The sequence below is a fragment of the Hyla sarda genome, chromosome 7 (genome assembly GCF_029499605.1).
Source record: "Hyla sarda isolate aHylSar1 chromosome 7, aHylSar1.hap1, whole genome shotgun sequence".
In the NCBI taxonomy this organism is placed as follows: domain Eukaryota; kingdom Metazoa; phylum Chordata; class Amphibia; order Anura; family Hylidae; genus Hyla; species Hyla sarda.
Window position 1 is genome coordinate 133,075,019 of NC_079195.1, and position 20,920 is coordinate 133,095,938.

Sequence of the window (20,920 nt, forward strand, 5' to 3'; positions counted from 1 at the left end):
CATATGTGGCATCGCCGCGTGCAAAAATATCCAAATTATAGAAATATATTGTTAATTAAACCGCAGGGTCAATGTCGTATGCGCAAAAAAATTCCAAAGTCCAAAATAGTGCATTTTTTCTCACTTTTTATATCATGAAAAAATGAATAAAAAGCGATCCATAAGTCCGATCAATGCAAAAATGGTACCGCTAAAAACTTCAGATCACGGGACAAAAAATGAGCCCTCATACAGCTCCATACGGGGAAAAATAAAAAAGTTATAGGGGTCAGAATATGACAATTTTAAACGTATTAATTTTCCTGCATGTAGTTATGATTTTTCCCAGAAGTACGACAAAATCAAACCTATAAGTAGGGTATCATTTTAATCGTATGGATCTACAGAATAAAGATAAGGTGTCATTTTACCGAAAAATTTACTGTGTAGAAATGGAAGCCCCCAAAAGTTGCAAAGTTTTTTTTTTTTTTCAAATTTGTCTCACAATGATTTTTTTTTCCATTTCGCCGTAGATTTTTTGGGTAAAATGACTGTTGTCATTACAAAGTAGAATTGGTAGCGCAAATAATAAGCCATTATATGGATTTTTAGGTGCAAAATTGAAAGAGTTATGATTTTTTAAAGGTAAGGAGGAAAAAACGAAAATGAGTCCTTAAGGGGTTAAAGGGGTACTCTGGTGAAAAAATTTTTGGGAAATGTACTTGTGCAAGAAAATTAAACAGCTTTGCAAATTTCTATTTAACCCCTTAAGGACCAAGGACATACCGGTACGTCCTTGGTCCTGCTCTTCTGATATAACGCGGGGTTACACAGTAACCCCGCGTCATATCACGGCAGGCCTGGCGTCATAGTGAAGCCGGGACCCGCCTCTAATAGCGCGCAGCGCCGATCGCGGCGCCGCACGCTATTAACCCTTTAGCCGCGCGCTCAGAGCTGAGCCGCGCGGCTAAAAGTGAAAGTGAAAGTTCCCGGCTAGCTCAGTCGGGCTGTTCAGGATAGCCGCGGCTAATCGCGGCATCTCGAACAGCTGACAGGACACCTTCCTGCCTCCTCGCTGTCCGATCGCCGAATGACTGCTCAGTGCCTGAGATCCAGGCATGAGCAGTCATGCGGCAGAATCGTTGATCACTGGTTTCTTATGAGAAACCAGTGATCAACATAGAAGATCAGTGTGTGCAGTGTTATAGGTCCCTATGGGACCTATAACACTGCAAAAAAAAAGTGAAAAATAAGTGAATAAAGAGCATTTAACTCCTCCCCTATTAAAAGTTTGAATCACCCCCCTTTTCCAATAAAAAAACAAAACACAGTGTAAATAAAAATGAAAATAAACATATATGGTATCACCACATGTGAAAATGTCCGAATTATAAAAATATATAATTAATTAAACCGCTCGGTCAATGGCGTGCGCGCAAAAAAATTCCAAAGTCCAAAATAGTGCATTTTTGGTCACTTTTTATATAATTTAAAAATGAATAAAAAGCGATCAATAAGTCCTATCAATGCAAAAATGTTACCAATTAAAACTTCAGATCACAGCACAAAAAATGAGCCCTCATACCGCCCCATACACGGAAAAATAAAAAAGTTATAGGGGTCAGAAGATGACAATTTTAAACGTATTAATTTTCCTGCATGTAGTTATGATTTTTTCCAGAAGTCCGACAAAATCAAACCTATATAAGTAGGGTATCATTTTAATCGTATGGACCTACAGAATACATATCAAGTGTCATTTTTACCGAAAAATGTACTACGTAGAAACAGAAGCCCCCAAAAGTTACAAAACAGAGGTTTTTTTTTCAATTTTGTCGCACAATGATTTTTTTTCCCGCTTCACCGTCGATTTTTGGGCAAAATGACTGACGTCATTACAAAGTAGAATCGGTGGCGCAAAAAATAAGCCATCATATGGATTTTTAGGTGCAAATTTGAAAGAGTTATGATTTTTTAAAGGCAAGGAGCAAAAAACAAAAATGCAAAAATGGAAAAACCCCCGGTCCTTAAGGGGTTAAAAATCTTAATCCTTCCAGTACTAATCAGCTGCTTCTTTTCTTTTTGAATTTATTTTCGATCTGACCACAGTGCTCTCTGCTGACACATTTGTCCATGTCAGGAACTGTCCAGAGGAGGATAGATTTGCTATGGGGAGTTGCTCCTGCTCAGGACAGTTCCTGATATGGAATTGTGTCAGCAGAGAGCACTGTAATCAGACAGAAAATAATTTACTGTGCAGCATACAGCAGCTGATTAAGATGTTTAAATAGAAGTATCTGTTCAACTTTATGGCACCAATTGATTTAAAAAAAATATATATGTTTTCCACCGGAGTACCCCTTTAAGGCCAAAATGAGCTATGTCCTGAAGAGGTTAAATAAAAAAATACATTTTTCTTCATGACAAGCCTTTTTAATTTATAGAGTAATTACAAAAAAAACAAAAAAAAACATAAAATAGTGGGCCAATGATGACTGAAAGGAAATTAAACTTGGTTTTAATTTTAGAAAAAATAAAAAAGCTATAGGTCCTAGAAGGTAAATAAGAAAAACAGGAAAACACAAACATTTTAATTCATTAACATATTATTACACTATAAACTAGATTTGTGAGCCTTTTTTTCCAACTGTTTCTTGTGTGTTTTATATTTTTAAGTCATTCATCGCTCAAAACCAGGCACAAAAAATTGTGTATGAACAATGCCTCATGGGGATTACATTTACTAATAAAGCTAACAAATATTGGTTGCATAAACAGAAACCTTACAGCAGTTTTATTCTTGAACTCTACAAGCTAAAACAAATATCATTCTCACTACATCTGAAGTGCACACAAGTTTTTCCTCCTTTCTTACTACATGTGGTTACCATGGTAATTTTGCCAATTATTGTGAGAAGCAAAACCAACTCCCTCACAGGATACCACAACAGGAGTTCATTTTGCCTTCAGGCATAAACTATATATGTTGGCTCGGATATTTGCTAATGTATGCATTGTGTTTTGACGTCTACAGTTATAAAAAAAAAAACTGTTTTAATCTATTGTATCATTTTAACAAATGCAATTTTTCTGTTTTAAGAGACAACTATAAAGGCCTTCAACCTTGCAGCCCGAACTCCCTGCACACAACTGACTAACACTTTCTTTCCTTCCAGCAAAACAGAACACATGTGCAGACACGATTCAGTCTTAGGATAAATATCCTTCTCTAAAAGTTAGTTGACAATATCCCATGCCACATCAATATGTCTTTTTAAGTAGAATGGCGTCTTTTGTAGGCTTCTTATTATTAGACATCTTATTCCCTATCCAAAGGATGGGGGATAAGATAAATGATCGTGGGGGTCGGGCCTCAGGGACCCCCGCAATCTCCATGCAGCACACGGTATTATGAACATTATGTTCATAACGCTTGGTCGGGTGGCCGTGATGTCACACCACGCCCCTAGTGGCAGAGAGAGAGAGAGAGATCTGTTTTTCTTTGACCAGACTTTGTACCAAATCAAAGTGATGGCTACAGGGATGAGTGTATCATCTTTATGTTAGTTTACTTGTGGGCCAGTTAAAACAAAAAACACTTTGTGTACGTGCTTATAAGTAAAAAAGAAATTATGCTTAGTCTATGTAGTGAAAAAGATGGACAGAGCAGCCGTCAACTGGGTTATACCTGATGATCAGAGCAGATCTCAGGACTAAGATCCAGTGTTACCTAAACCTTTGACTTGTCTGGGCTACATGTCAAAAGTATTTTTTTTTTATTATAGTAATCTTTTAAAGGAACTATCCAAACAACATGCACAAGGTCGGGCAGTTGTACAGAAAACAATACTTATAATAAAATTCTGTAACTTAATAAATAAACAACACAACTCATTTATGTAGTACAAAAAAAAAAAAAAAAACTTACAAAGCTAATGCATTACCTAAAATAAATAGATAGACTGATGAATGTGGTATTATACCCAAGACAATAGTGCATATAAATAACCTTGATATAAAAATTAATACTAAATTTGGTATGATCAATCAAATAGAAGGTAAATATAATGCACCATGCATGCCGCTGGTCATTTTACATTAATAATAATTTTTTATTTACCGGTATATAAAGATTCTGCAACGCTGTACAATCAGATTGGTCCCTGTCCCCATTGGGGCTCACAATCTAAACCTAAGCGCTGTAGAATCTGTAGGCGCTATGTAAATAAATAAATATTAGTATGTTTTGAATAATAATTATTTTGTTACATAGAATTAAGATCACAAAAGCAGGTAGGATGTTAAACTATAAGTTGTTGTAAGGGGTAAAAGGGAAAAAACTGCCTGGGCCAGGATAAGAAGGAATCTTTAAACTTAAGAAAAAAAAGAAAAAAATAGTGCAGGGAACATTTGGTAGGTTATCAAACCTGAGTCGTCAGCTGATAGGTGCTACAAAATCTTTGAAAAGCATCAAAGGGTGCAGATATCTTGAAATTCTACACCTGAGGCACTCTATTGTTTATTTTTCCCTTTATAGTCATTTATCTTTGACTATAACACCTACATTGTTACGTTATGCACTCTGGCCGCACATGCTGGCCGTGAGCGCATGGTCCCCTTACCTGCTGTAGCCCCAGTACGTCACTCTCCGGGTGTTTCTCCTGCCTCCGCCTCTGCTTCTCTTCTCTGGCATGAGTGTATCCGTCCCCTAGGGCGCGCATGCCGGAGCTTTAAGATTTAAAGGGCCAGTACGCTAATTAGTGTGATCCACCTGTGGCTCATTTATAAATTCCTCCACCCTCCTCAGTTTCCTGCCGGATCTTTGTTGCCTTGAGCCTGAGAGAAAGCATTCCTGTTATTGCCTTGCCGTGTGTCTGATCTCTTACTTTTTGACTCAACCTTGCTCCTCTGCCGCCTGCCTACTGACCTCCTGCTACGTCTAGACTAAGCTACTGTGCCACTTGCCCTGCCCTTCTGCTATCCAGACTATGAGCTGCCTTATCCCTCCTGTGCCTCGCATCTCTTCAGCTGCCTGTGTGGTCGAGCCGTACCAGGGGCAGCGACCTGGGTGTCGCCTGCAGCAGCAAGTCCATCCCGCTATGCGGTGGGCTCTGGTGAAAACAAGCGGCACCTTAAACTCCGCTCCCTGGTACAGTCCAAGTCATATGCCACACAGGTCCACAGGGGTTCCTGTCTTCAGAAGCGTGAGTGTTAGATATATTGCTAATCTTTTTCAAAAATTGACAGCTTTTTTTGTAATGTAATAAGTTGAGTAACAATAATTTCACAAACATCTAAACAAATAATCATAGGACTTCAATCTTACAATAAATTCATCTGAAACTGAACCGTTTATCTTCATTGTTCAACACAAAAGCAATAACATTTAACAACAAAAACATTTTTTTAAATCATTACGGTTTTCTTTTTTTGTAGATTATTACAAAAGATTCAGTTTAACAGAATCTCAGAGTTTATTAACCTCATACATTACCAATAAAGAAACAGAAATGTCTCCATAGAAACCAACAAGTCAAATACTATATTAGCAGTACTTACAAAAAATACCATACAACTACAGCCCACAAAACACCTTAACGTTTTATACCAATAACACAAATCCTACACCAAAATACATCCTCACACATTGAAAGGCCTTTGCTAAGAAATATCATGACACTTGGGCAACTAAAAGTCAATAAAACCACAATGAAACTGATAACAGACACAATTGGCAGTAAATTCCCCCCCCAAATTTTTTTTTATCTGATTCTGTTAATATTATAGAATCAGATTTTAAAACCTTAACTCCATACAATGTTAGATACTATAAATGAGTATACTGGAATGTACTTACTGGAATGTGATAAGCCATTACTGTTTATACCACAAGCACAACCACCTTGGACAGTGGAGGATCATAATGTTGCTTGGGTGGTTGTCCGGGCCCAAGGCTCCTGAGTTTATATTATAATCTGCCAAAGTGAGAAATGGTGTAGCTCCCTTCAACACACATGGCTAACTTATTGCCCTTCAGTGTGCAGTGTTACACAGCTCTTCACACAGCAATATGAGTGTCCTGGCATTTCCTCCCTCCACTGTCAGCTCCGCTCAGAGCAGTAAACATGGGGGAAGAAATGATGGGACACTCACACTGCAAAGTGTGGAGCAAAGTGAGCAAAGTGGAGCAAAGTGAGGTCTCTTTTTTTGTTGAGACACAGAGAGGTCTCTGTTTTGTTGTTGGGATACAGAAGGGGCTCTTTTGTGTTGTGGGCGCACATAGCTGGCTGTATTGTGTTGTGAGACACAAAGGGGCTCTACTGTTTTCTGGGGGCTTTAATGTCTTTTGAAGGCACAGAGGGGCTCTATTATGTTGTGTGAGAATAGAGGGGGCACTGTTTTGTTATGAGGGTATAATTGTCTTGTGGGGCACAGTGGGGCCTCATTGTGTTCTGGGACAGTGTTGTGGGGCAATAAGGGGGCACTTTTGTGTTTTGGGGCACAGAAGGAACAATATTGAGTTCTTCAAATACCAATACATTGTGGAGGGCATAAAGAGGGCATTATAGTTTTGTTGGGCACAATGGAGACACAAGTATCTTGTGTGGGGGTTAAGGGGGCACTGTTACCTTTTGTTGGTACATAATGCAAAGCAGCAACTTTTGGTTGGCAAAGTGGGGGAATTATTACTGCGGGGGATGACAATTACTTACAAATATATTTTGACTCCACATGGCTTCAAAATGTTGCCTTATATAAACATTTTTAAAATAGAAAAAAAAGCGGTGGTTGGAAGGGGGGGGGGGGCAAGTTAAGGAAAACAGCTCAGGGTCATTGGTCTACCTAATCCCCCCACTGCTTGCAGGATTTTCTGTAAACTGTAACAAATCTATATTCTGAGACCGATCTGATTCAAATACATGGCGCAATATTCTTGTTTTTTCTCAATATTCTCTTTTATATTGCATTTGTACTTCATTTTTTGCATTAAAAGTTAATCACCCCATGTATTGCTTCATACAATCACCCCATGTATTTTTTTTTTTACCCTAATTTTCTGATTTATTTATAAAGTGTTTATTACATAGGAATAGTTATTGTTTCCAGATTTGTTTTCCTGGTTATCACATGAACATCCTTTTAAGATAATATACCACATTGCGATTCTTCTTATGCTAGCACAAACACTCTTTTGAGTATTTTATGGGGAGATTTATCAAAACCTGTCCAGAGGAAAAATTGCTGAGTTTCCTATAGCTACCAATCAGATTGCTTCCTTCATTCCTCTGAAAAATGAAAGAAGCAATCTAATTGGTTGCTATAGGCAACTCAGCAACTTTTCTTCTGATAAATCTCCCCCAGTATGTATATGTATATCTTGTATATTTACTATTGTCTACAATCATCTGCATGTGCTTTGAATGGGAGACACCAAGCGCTCTGTTCTGCCAGTTAACACTCGCATGAAACTTTCTGCTGATGAGATAAACTGTATAAATAAATTACAACATATGCAAGATATGAGTTTGTAGATTAACTACCAGAAAAATTCCTGTTAACCCTTTCTAGTGTGAAGTCTGTTCATTAATCTCTGTTACAAGTTAATTTTCTAACAATGTGGGGACTGGAGTGGCACCCACAAAAAGGATTGTAGCAGAACAGGCCACGCACTGGATTACTAAAAATAAAAAAGTAAATCTTTCGAGAGTGAATATAAGTTTAAAAAAAAAAATTATTAACCATGAAATGGTACATTATTTGAAAGGAGATAAATGCGCCTCCTAGAAATATTTTGCGCAATTTGCCGCATGACAAAAATCTAAGAAATTAAAAAAATGGGCTGCTTCTAATAAATTTACGTTTTTCAATTTAACACTTCAACAGTCCAGCCATATGTTCTAAACAACTTAATGCTGCGGCTTGATTTTCTGCCAATCCAATACTTTTGCATCTAAGACCTATCTGAACTCTTTTTAAGCATAAAAAGCACTGCACAAGATCTGAATAATTGAGTAAATATTGATTATTTTTAAAATGAAACTGGTATCTCTCCAAGTTCTTACTGCCTGGAGAAATATGATTTTTTTATCTAAATAATAAACAAGAGGGTATCAGGGAATACTGATTCTTCTTGTAGAAACTAACAGCTGGGGAGTCATATAGCACAGGCAATGCTCACTGAAAAAATGGGAATGAGTAGTATCTCATGTTTAACCCTTTAACAAGTGTAGTTTTACTAGAAGACACCAAACTAAATCTTTCTTCAAAAGGAAAGAAACAAACTGTAGACAGCTGTTTTAGTGACTGATAATCAAATTATATAGCTAGTTTTTTGCTTTGAACTGTCCAGCTGATAATTTTGACCCAACAGCTTGTTGGGTTGTCTGCCAAAAAATAAAAAAATAAATAAAAAAGAAACAACTCTCCCAAAAACTCTCCATTTTACTGAGAAAACCCTAAAAAGAGGCGTGGTTGCCGAAAAGGGGCATGTCTCCCACATTTTCACAAAAAAAAACAAGGTTTCCCCAAAATGTGGTGGATTTAAAGGGGTTGTGCGCTGCCCTGCAGTTCGGAGCTCCGCTCACAGCGTCCGGAAGTTCATTACTCCGAACGCTGTGTGCGGGCTTCCGTGTCCGCAGCCGCCGGGCATGACGTCACGCCCGGCCCCTTTGTGACGTCTCGCCCGCCCCCTCGTGACGTCATGTCCGCCCCCTCTACCAAAGTCTATGAGAAGCCATGCCCGCTGTCATGCCCCCTTCCCATAGACTTTCATTGAGGGGGCGGTTGTGACGTCACGAGGGGGCGGGTGAGACGTCACGCCCGGCGGCTGAGAACACGGAAGCCCACACACAGCGTTCAGAGTAATGAACTTCCGGACGCTGTGAGCGGAGCTCCAAACTGCAGGGCAGTGCACAACCCCTTTAAGCTTAGAAAAACCCGACAGATCAGAGCACTTGTAAAAAAAAAAGCAAAATGTAGGGAACAGTGCAAAATGTAGGGAAACCTTAGTAAATACTGTGGAAAAAAATGTTAAGGGAAAAAAAAACACAAAGAAAACTCCATTCCACTCTTAGTAAATCAGGGACAATGTGTCCTTCCTTTTATTACAGCTGAGCTAGTTATTGACACATGAGTGTTACAATTTCCAATGTGGATTGAACAAGGCTCCCTTTCTTTCAAGATCCATAACATATTTACAAGTTATCTTTTGTAACAAACAGCAGTTTGCTGTTCGTGCATGCTGGGAGTTGTAGTTTTGCAAGATTTAGAGGGCCACAGTTTAGAAACCAGCACACAGGGATCTCCAAACTGTGGCCCTCCAGATGTTGCAAAACTACAAATCACAGCAAACTGCTGTGTGGGCATGCTGGGAGTTGTAGTTTTGCAAAATCTAGAGGGCCACAGTTTAGAGACCACTGCACAGTGATCTAGAAACAGTAGCCCTCCAAATATTGCAAATAGGTGTCTGAGCATGCTGGGAGTTGTAGTTTTGCAACATTAGGGGGGCTAAAGTTTAGAGGCCACTGTATAGTGGACTCCAAACTGTAGCCCTCCAGATGTTGCAAGGCAACAACTCACCGGCTTCCGTAGTCTGCACCAGGGAGCCGCACCTAATCACCACTTGACGCCGAGCGCCGCCGGTAAGTGTCCGCCGGTCACAGCAAAGTTTCCCTGTTCTGCCCGGACAACCGTGGGAGGGCACAGCGGAGGAACTCAGCTTTAAACCCCCCGCCCCTGATCTTCTATTGGTCGGCCGCTTTTGACTGACCAATAGCAGGGATAGAAGGGGTGGCACCCCTGCAACCTCACTGCTATCCCTTCATGGGGATCGGGGGTGTCTTGGACAGTCCCGATCCCCCCTTATTTTCCCAGAGACCCGTATGACCTGGAATCCCTGCAGATTGCAGGTCTGAATTGACCAGCGATTTGAGGCGTTCGTCCACATGGCCACATGGAGGGGGGGGGGTCAGGGTTTTGCATGGGATGCCTGCTGAATGATTTCAGCAGGCATCCCGGTCCGGTCCCTGCCCAGTGAGTGGCGGGAATGGGAATTCCCAAGGGTGTACAGGTAGGCCCTGGGTCCTTAAGTGCCAGGGAGCTAGGGCGTACCTGTACGCAATAGGTCCCTAAGTGGTTAATACGGTTCTGGTGCATTTCATATTGTTCCACAAACACCATCAGTACTCATTGTGCTATCATCTATGCCACACAAAAAGCGTTCAAAGTATTGAAACCTAGATTTGACAAGTAGGTTGGTGAAAATTCACCCAAAAAGGATAAAAGTAACCAAAACAAAACATGTCTGGAAAACGAGTTGGTGGACAGGGTACAGGCAGAAGACCACCACCATGTTCTCTGCCAGAAAGAATGTTTGTGGCAGTACTAGAACAGGTAGCGGCAACAGCAGCCCGGTGTCGTGTGGTAGTATTGGCGGCAATCCCAAATTCTTACTGCTTGAGAGAGGTTATGTCGTTTCACAGGATCATACAGCTTTACTAGGACATCTATCATACAACTTCTGAGGAGGAAGACTCAGACAATATGATGGTGAGACACCGGCCAGTGGATTCCTTCCCATCTATGCTCACATGGGGAAGTGGAAACGTCCATCCTAGATGCCGTACTTCCTCATCTCTGACTTTGCCTCCCCCTACTTCAACACAGAAGGATAGAATTAGCCACGAGGAGGAGTTGGGTGGGGCAGTCAAGCTTTGGAGTGTGTTGGCAAGGTGGTGGAGGTTGAATCAGTTTTGAAGCGCAGCACAAGCGGGACTGGTGGTGGTAGGCATGGTGGGGATACTGTAAGGCATCAAGGTGGCTATGCTGCGGGGGAGCAAAGAGCCATGAGAGGAGAGAAGTCCATGCATGAAGTATCAGGGTGAACGATGAGGAGTTGGATATTTACAATGATGTGGTGTTGGACAGGTCGTGGGAACCAACTGGGCATGAGCTGACGTGTTCAGAGCAGGAGGGTAGTGTCAGTTTCAGCGAAGAAGAGCATAGCAGAGGTAGGGGAATAAAACCTGTTAAACATCACAGGTATAGGGCTGCCGGACAGATGAGCTCAGTTGACAGCGACACTACTGCATTTTCAGGTACTGTTAAAAAAACATCCAGAGGAGGGGCACAGTCAGGGGGTGCAGTTACTGTCTGATATTCTGATGTGTGGAACTTTTTTTCTACCTTACCTGATCCAGAGAACATGGCAATATGTCATCTCTGCAAACAGAAAGTAAGTCGTGTAGGAACTACATCTCTAAGTAGGAATATGGAGCGTCACCACAAGGCCGCGTGGGACAGTCGAGACGCCCCACAACATAAGGAAAACGCTTCTGCTGCTACTGATGATCCTCCAGATCCCTCCCAACTGTCTAACAGTCAGGCCTCTGCCACAGGCAGCACATTTTTAGATTTGCCTCATCTGTGTCATGCCCTCCTCCTCCCCGATCCTGCCAGTTATCCATTGGGGAATCCATGTCCTCCAGACAACAGTATTCTCCCAGTCACCCTGTTGTAGTGCACCTCAATTCATACCTGGCCAGCTAGTGCAAGCCCTCCCATACCATCTTGTTGACTCCACAGCCTTCGTGCAACTAATGGGGTTTGCCCAGCCCAGGTGGCGCATATCTAGTCGCCATTATTTGGCAGAGAAAGCCGTGTATGTGTAACAACAGCAAAGATCTGTTAATACTGGTGGGGATCAAGTCCATGCCGAAGCCAAACAACTGGTCAAATCACAGCAGACTGAAAAGTATCAAAGTAATTTCACAATAGACCAATCAGCTTGGATCTTCCTGGGAGAAGGTGCTTTGGGACTGGCCGGAACATCTACAACTATCTTCCTTTGACCAAGAAGCTCTTGACCTTTTTCAAGTGTGCGGACCACAAACATATTGTTGTCCCTCCGAATGAGGAGGCGTACCCGAATGCCCCAATTTTATAAAATTTTTGCCTCATGAAGAGCTTAGTAACCGGCTGAAGGTTGCACCGCAGTTGTAAGGTTGTTGCTGTGAGTAGTAGATCCTTGTAGAACGGTATTTGATGGTACAGTGCTCGTAGACCATTGTTAGGGAGGGACAGTTCTATTAAGCGCTCTTGAATGTCACAAGGAACTGTATCGTTTAAATATCTGTGTGTGCGGTCAACCTCAAGTTCTTGAGGAGAGCAGGACGGGAGGACCATTTTGAGCAGGGAGAGTACATATGGCAGGTCCTCCGCAGGGAAGACTGACTCAGGGACGCCCATGATTTTGAGGCTTTTATGTCTGCTGGGGTCCTCAAGGTCTACCGACTTTAGCCTTTAAAGTTGCAATATCTTCCTCAGTTATGTTGTGTAGGTTAATGAGGGCGGTAAGGGAAGTTGCAAATTCCCCGAATTTAGTTTCTATGTGCTGGACTGTGTTGTGGCCTTGAGAGGGTTCAATAGATTTTGCATGCCCTTAAGGAAGGAGTGTTGGAGAACAAATGGATGTCCTTCATTGCAGTTATCATTGGTTAATGATATGTCATATACCGACAGTGCTCCAAGACATTCCCCCTCTTCCTCCGGTTGACATACCTTATCTCCCCAGGACACTGCATCATGCTGCAAACACAGAGTGGAGCAGCAGGGCCTCTGCTTCAGCAGACTGCCCAATGGTGAGGATGCTTGGCTCAGTGTAAGGGAGCAGAGAGGAGGTGAGGTGGATTACAGTGCTCGCAGTTGTGCTGCAGTAGAGGCTCTGGGTGAAGCTGAAGCCAATAGAAAGGGAGCACAAACAGCTGAGGAAAGTGCTCAGTGGAGTACAGGATCTGAAACAAAGTGTCTCTGCAGTGCTGGAGAGTTCTCTCGCTGGTGCTGTGAGAGCGAGTGTTTAGTCACATGCATCCCGGGCATCATCTTGTGAGAGGTCCTGCGCACGGGAAATATATAATTTAGCAAGCGAGCCATAATAATTCGGCTTCTTTTTCCTTCCCGGCATGATCCATGGATGTTCCCACACCCGTGGGTGTAAAGTAAACCTTGGTAAATGTTGTGTAGTCACTGAAAAAGTCACCGGAGCTAAACAGGGGTGGGACCATGCAGTCTGGCAGCCAGGCCACACCCCCACACTAGACTCTTTATATATTCAGACACCAAATGAAGTTTAGTTTGGGATTGCCTATGTTTAAAGGGGAACACTATTCACAGTTGGGACCCCCATAATCTCTCTTTATGTTTAGAACATCAGCTCTTTCGTGCTCAGAGCAACTGTGGTTGACATACCCCCTCCCTGTTTCTCTATGGGAGAGCCAGAGATACAGCACTCATGCGTCTCCAGGTCTCCCATAGAGATGCATGGAGGTGGTGTTGACCACACCTTCGTTCAATAATAAACAGTCTCCTTGCACAGAGCAGAGATCACTCCATGCACGAGCAGAGCTGGGGTGCTGGGCAGGAGATTGCGGGGGGTCCAGAGGTCGAACCCCCTGTGTTACATTATACTCCAAGATAGAATTAGTATAAATGAACCAAAATATGAGTGCATGTGCAAAAAACACACAAAAAAAGTGCATGTGTAAAATGAGCCAAACTGATAAATGGACATTCACCATAATAGTAAATCCACCCAAAGAAAAACAAAGAAGACAACCTTTCCTAAACTAAGCTAGTGCAAGTAAAGACAGTAAGTAATGCCCATTGTGTTAACAAGTTATAGCTATAGTGCAGTGTGGAATATAGGCTGATAAAACATCATAAGCGGCAAGCAGAAAAGCGTGTCAGCAATGTTGGGATAATCTGTTAATTTCTCACAACAACCCTCCAAATAATGAAACAGAGGTAAAGGTGCTCTTAAACATTTAGGCATTGATCAGGTTTTGATCTGCAAATCAGGAACTTACTCCAGGTGTGGATCATAATTGGAATGACAGTATAAATGAAAGATACTACTCTCCTCTTTTTTCATTCCAGTTTTAGCTTTAAAACTGCATCTTAAAACCTTGTCAAACTAAACATGTAAGAGCATTATAAATGTGTTGTATAAAATGTACATGAGAGAATCTGCAGACATCAGTTCTCCAATTAGCTTCTAGCCAGGGAGCCACCGCTGCTCAAGCACTTACCATATCCAAACAGAGTAAGACAAAGCGGCTACTTAAATATTCCCTACTCTCTTCATTACTTCATTCAACCTGTGTGATTATAAATGATCATTAAAGAGGAACACTGCACACAAGATAATACTACAGTATAGCATTGCATTGGTAAAGCTCTGCATGTCAGAACTGTTTGTAGCTGCAAAATGACCATACTTTCTCCACTGGGACAGTTAACACAAATGCCGTCAGATTGTTCAACTGCACAACCAGGCTTTACATTTATCAGTTGTCTTTCTTGGGTCCAAATAATGGCTCTTAGTACTCCTAGGACTTCTGTCAGGGCAGAATAGTGGGACAAATCAGCAGCAAAAGCAAAAACAAATGTAAACTTACCATTTAATGTCCTTGGTTAATGAGAGTCGTAGTCTTGCAGGTAGTAGTAGCTCCACAGGATGGATCAAAGTGCAAAACAAACAGCAACTTACCATTAAATGTCTTTGGCTTATGAGGGTAGTAGTCTTGCCTGCAGTAGTAGTTCAATAGGATGGCTTAGAAAAAGTGCAACAAAAAAATATGCAAAAGGACACTGTGGACTGACTGACACAATAGAACCAGAGGACTCAATAGACCAGAAATACTTCCAAAATAAAATGATTTAACATGGCCATATTGAAGAAGACAGAAGAACATGCCAGTAGAGCACTAAGCTAATCAATATAAACAGCAGTATATAAGGTATCACCTAAAACTAGGCACCACAAAACATGGCATGGACCAGTACTCAAGCAGAAACTAACCTGTTGCCAGCAACTGTCTTACATTAAAAGATAGAGAAAGCTGACATGATGGAGGTGGTCCTGCCATGCATGACAAAATGCAGGTTTTCAATTGCAATCTATATCAATAAAACACAATAGGGGGACATGTATCATAAGGTGTCTATTGTAAACACAGATCTACCCCTTTACACTGCTCGTCTAATTTACACTCTTGCTCAAGATTTACTGAAGTTGCGCACTCCATTGATAAATGTTGTGCAAATATAGAAACACCCCCTCTCGCTCTACCATGCACTCCTTCTCTACCTCACACTTCACAGACTGTGGCATTTTCCCGCAGTACACTGCTCACATAGCTAGAAGTGCTAGAGCAACAGTGTGCGCCGAACAAAACTCTGCACAATAGTAAAATCATAAATCTTTATAAAGTACACAGAGGGGGCATGAAAAGTATTGACCAAATTTTCAAAGAGCTTTGTGCAGTGGTTTACACTGTTCATGTCAGTTTTGTAAAAGTGGGCGTGTCCACGTATATTGTCTGCTTTACATGATATTTTCAAAGGGGTGAGAGTCCAGTTTACATAATAAATTTCACACCAGCTTTTTGATAGTGTAGAAATCACAGAAATAAATAAATAATTTATGTTTCTAGTACTTGCTCCTGCACTGCTTTTTCTTCATATCCATTGTTTTACTGAATGTATATGTTACTTCTCTACAGTTAGTGTACTGTTATGATCTCCAAGCACTATAAATTTTCCTTTCTAAGGGTATGATCACACAGAGGAATTGGGACGGAAATCACGCTGAAGATTTCCGCCCCAAAACACAGTTTTTTTTCCGGTCAGAATTAGCAGCGATTTCGCGCGGAAATGCAGGTTTCATGCAGAAGAGGAGTATCAAGTATTTCTATTTATAATTTTTTTTTCATGCGGAAATTCCGCGTGAATTCCGCTCCAATTCCACGCGGATTCCGTGTGGATTCCGCGTGGAAATGCTTCTGACTCAAAAAAAAATAATAATAATAACATTGATCTCTATGGGAGAATGACACTGATTCCGCCTGAAAGAAAGAACATGTTCTTTCTTCAAGCGGAACAGACTTCCTCGTCAGAATTCTGCTTGAGGAAATTCCTCAGTGTGAACTGAGGGGCAGATATTCTGCACAGCTTTATGGGGATTTTCACTGCTGAATGAATTGGAGAGGAAAAGCGAGCTGAATTACTCGTGGAAATTCCTCTCCAATTCCTCAGTGTGAACATACCCTTACTCTTCTAGTTAGTGACTACACTGCACACCAAACCTGGGGATTCCAAGCAGTGAATGCTAGATCCTTATGTAGGGGTAAAAATCTGCAATCTTCTTAGATGCTGCTAGTCAGAGTGACTAGTGTAAAAGTCTGAATGCAGAAATTGTTTTAGCATGGGGTAACACAGAGCGCATTTCATGCTGCAGATGCGCTGATGGCAGTCACAAGAGCATGCTCCCTCTTGCGGCTGGGTAGCTCTGTGTGTTAGTTTGTAGTAGCGTATTTCCCACCGGTAGTCTCGAGCAGACACACAGAGCTACTCAGCAGCAGCAGGGAGCTCACTCTTGTGTCTGCCATTGATGTATCCACAGCGTGAAATATGCTGCCGATGCCGCTCCATGTGACCCAACCCTTAAGCAGATGAGCAAACAAGGACAACAGATTCTCATGCAATGTTATTACATGCCAAACAAATTCAAAGGTAAAGAACCTCTCTATGCTTTCCAAAAAGGTTTTTTTTTTTTTAAATTGGTTTAATGTCTTGTTTGTCATACATAGTAACATAGTTCATAAGGTTGAAAAAAGACCAGAGTCCATCAAGTTCAACATATATCCCTAATGAGTCCCTACTGAGTGGATTCAGAGGAAGGCAAAAAAAACTCATACTAGAGGTACAAAATTCCTTCACGACCCCAGTTAGGCAGTCAGAATAAAGCCCTGGATCAACGTTCTCTCCCTATAAGTCTAGTATCCATAACCATTGATGTTATTACTCTCCAAAAATGCATTCAGACCCCTTTTGAACTCTTTTACAGAGTTCACCATGACCACCTACTCTGGCAGAGAGTTTCATAGTCTCACTGCTCTTACAGTAAAGAACTCCCATCTGTGCTGGTGTAGGAACCTTCTTTCCTCAAGATGTAGATGTAGAGGATGCCCCCTTGTTGTAGATACAGTCTTGGGTATAAATAGGTTCATGGGAGAGATCTCTGTACAGTCCCCTGATGTATTTATACATAGTTATTAGGTCTCCACTAAGCCTTCTTTTTTCTAAACTAAATAACCTTAATTCTGATAATCTTTCTGGGTACCGTAGTCCTCCAATTCCCTGTATTACTCTGGTTGCCCATCTTTGAACCCTCTCCAGCTCCACTATATCTTTCTTGTACACTGGTGCCCAGTACTGTACACAGTATTCTATGTGTGGTCTGACTAGAGATTTGTACAGTGGTAGAATTATTTCCTTGTCATGGGCATCTATGCCCCTATTGATGCACCCCATGATTTTATTTGCCTTGGCAGCAGCCCGACACTGGTCACTACAGCTAAATTTATTGTTAACTAAGAAGTCCTTTTCCACGTCAGTCGTCCCACGTGTGCTCCCATTTAATACATAATCCCAGACCGGATTTTTCCTCCCCATGTGCATTACCTTACATTTATCTGTGTTGAACCTCATCTGCACTTCCCAGTCAAAAGATCCAACCTATCCAGATCCATTTGTAACAGTGCACTGTCCTCTTTAGTGTTTACCGCTTTACAGCGTTTAGTATCATCTGAAAAGATTGCTACTCAACCCTTCTACAAGGTCATTAATGAATATATTAGATAGAATAGGACCCCTGTGGTATCCCACTGGTAACAGTAACCCAATCAGAATAAGTACCATTTATAACCACCCTCTGTTTCCTGTCACTGAGCCAGTTACTTACCCACTTGCACACATTCTCCCCCAGCCCCATCCTTCTAATTGTTACGCCGAGCGCTCCGGGTCCCTGCTCCTCCCCGGAGCGCTCGCGGCGTTCCCCTCTCTGCAGCGCCCCGGTCAGACCCGCTGTCCGGGAGCGCTGCACTGACATTGCTGGCGGGGATGCGATTCGCATAGCGGGACGCGCCCGCTCGCGAATCGTATCCCAAGTCACTCACCTGTCCCGGTCCCCGGCTGTCACGTCCTGGCGCGCGCGGCTCCGCTCCTTAGGGCGCGTGCGGCTCCGCTCCATAGGGCGCGCGCGCGCCAGCTCTCTAAAATTTATAAGGCCAGTGCACCAGTGATTGGTGCCTGGCCCAATCAGTCTAATTAGCTTCCACCTGCTCCCTGTCCATATAACCTCACTTCCCCTGCACTTCCTGGCCGGATCTTGTTGCCTTGTGCCTTGAGAAAGCTACTACTACTGTGTTTACCATTACTGTGTTCCTGACCTCCTGCTATTAATATTGACTACGAACCTTGCCGCCTGCCCCGACCTTCTGCTACGTCTGACCTTGCTTCTGCCTAGTCCTTCTTTCCCACGCCTTCTCAGCAGTCAGCGAGGTTGAGCCGTTGCCGGTGGATACGACCTAGTTGCTACCGCCGCAGCAAGACCATCCCGCTTTGCGGCGGGCTCTGGTGAAAACCAGTAGCAACCCTAGAACCGGTCCACCGACACGGTCCACGCCAATCCTTTGCTGACACAGAGGATCCACATCCAGATAGCCGAATCATAACACTAATTTTATGCACCAACCTTTTCTGTGGCACAGTATCAAATGCTTTGGAAAAAATCAGATATACCACATCCAGCGATTCCCCCTGGTCCAGTCTGGAGCTCACCTCCTCATAAAAGCTGATCAGGTTAGTTTGACGGGACCGATCCCTCATAAAGCCATGCTGATATGGAGTCATACATTTATTTTTATCAAGATACTTCAAAATAGCATCCCTTAGAAAAACCCTCAAACTATTTACATAGAACGAAGGTTAAACTAACAGGTCTATAATTACCGGGGTCACTGTTTGACCCTTTTTTAAATATTGGCGCCACATTTGTCATGCGCTAGTCCTGGTGAACCATCCCTGTCACTATAGAGTCCTTGAATAAATAGGGGTCTGTCTATTACATTACTTAATTCCTTTAAAACACGGTCTATTTTGATTTTTTATAGGCAGCACTGTACTTCTTCCTGGGTTAGACAAGTGCCCTGTACTGGGGAGTTTACCCTATAGAAACATAGAATGTGTCGGCAGATAAGAACCATTTGGCCCATCTAGTCTGCCCAATGATCTGAATACTATGAATAGTCCCTGGCCCTATCTTATATGAAGGATAGCCTTATGCTTATCCTATGCATGTTTAAACTCCTTCACTGTATTTGCAGCGACTACTTCTGCAGGAAGGCTATTCCATGCATCCACTACTCTCTCAGTAAAGTAATACTTCCTAATATTACTTTTAAACCTTTGCCCCTCTAATTTAAAACTATGTCCTCTTGTGGTCGTGGTTATCTCGCTGTATTTCACCTGGCATTTCATTTTCCTTGGTGAATACAGTGTAGAATAATTTGTTTAATATATTGGCTTTTTCCTGATCACTGTCTATAATTTCTTCCTCATCATTTTTAAAGGGCCTACACTTTCCTTTTTGACCTTTCTGCTATTTATATAGTTAACCCCTTAACCCCTTAAAGGGGTACTCCAGTGGTAAATTTTTTGACTATATGGCATCTTCTTTGTAAGTTTTGTTTTTTTGCAATATACATGTGTTATATGCTTTGGAAGCATGTATGTGTTTTTCTTACCTGTTTGTTGGGCAGGAAGTTCTGTAGTTCAGTGGGTTTTCTTTTACTGTTGTCCACAGTTCTGAGTCGGTTGTGGACAAGATGTCACAGTTTTTTTTTCTTTGTCTGCAAGAGAAAAATAAGCCACGCCCTCTCATCTCATCCAGCTGAGTACACAGCTCCTCACCTCCCCTCCCCCCTGCTCTGTATTCTAAGAACACAGGTCTGCACAGGAGAAAGACCTCACAGAGAAGATGTGTTATCTGAAGGGGAGGATGAGGGGCACGGGCTGGGGATGTATGGACTGCAGGGAAATAAATCTCATACTGGGAATGATCTCTATATGTGAAGGGGAGACTCCTGAATGACACATGCTGGGAGTTGTAGTCCCTGTTGTGTGTGTGTATGCTAGTGTTTACAAACCAGTGTGCCTCCAGCTGTTTCAAAACTACAACTCCCAGCATGCCCTGACAGACTTTGGGCATAGATTAGATTTGCAACAGATGGAGGCATACTGGTTGGGAAACACTGTTCTAGCCTATTCAGCATACACATCCTGTTACACCAGTGTTTCCCAACCAGTGTGCCTCCAGCTGTTGCAAAACTACAACTCCTAGCATGCCCAAAGGCTGTCAGGGCATGCTGGGAGTTGTAGTTTTGCAACACCTGGAGGCACCATGGTTGGGAAACACTGGTGTATGCCCTACAGAGGTGTTGTGAACTACAAGCCCCAGGAGACTACAGAGGCAGCATGCTGATGTTATGCAACAGACTGAAGACTCCTGAATGACACATGCTAGGAGTTGTAGTCCCTTTTGTGTGTGTATGACAGTGTATCGCAACCAAGGCTGATTATATTTGTGTGCTGTGTAAAAGGGGGCTGACCCGGGAAAATAGTAGGATTGGTAAAGGGCGGAACAAACAAACAAAAAAAAAGGCGCTGCCCCAAACCAGCAAGGCATGTGGCATGCTGGGATTTGTAGTTTTCAGCACAGCAAGAAACAGGAAATAGAAGCAAAGATAGGAAAACAAAGTGGGGGATAAAAAGACAATAAAGAACGGAAATAGAGTAGGCTAAACAACAAGAATAGAAATGAAACAAAACAAATAGGGTAAGTCAAAAACGGAAAAACACGTTGACCACCGGAGTACCCCTTTAACCCCTTAAGGACGCAGGACGTACTCAAACGGCCCCTTTTCCGAGTCCTTAAGGACTCAGGACGTTTGAGTACATCCTGTCAAATCCCGGCCCCCCGCCGCTAGCTGGAAGGGAGCCGGTGCCCAATGCCTGCTGAAATCGTTCATCAGGCATCGGGGCA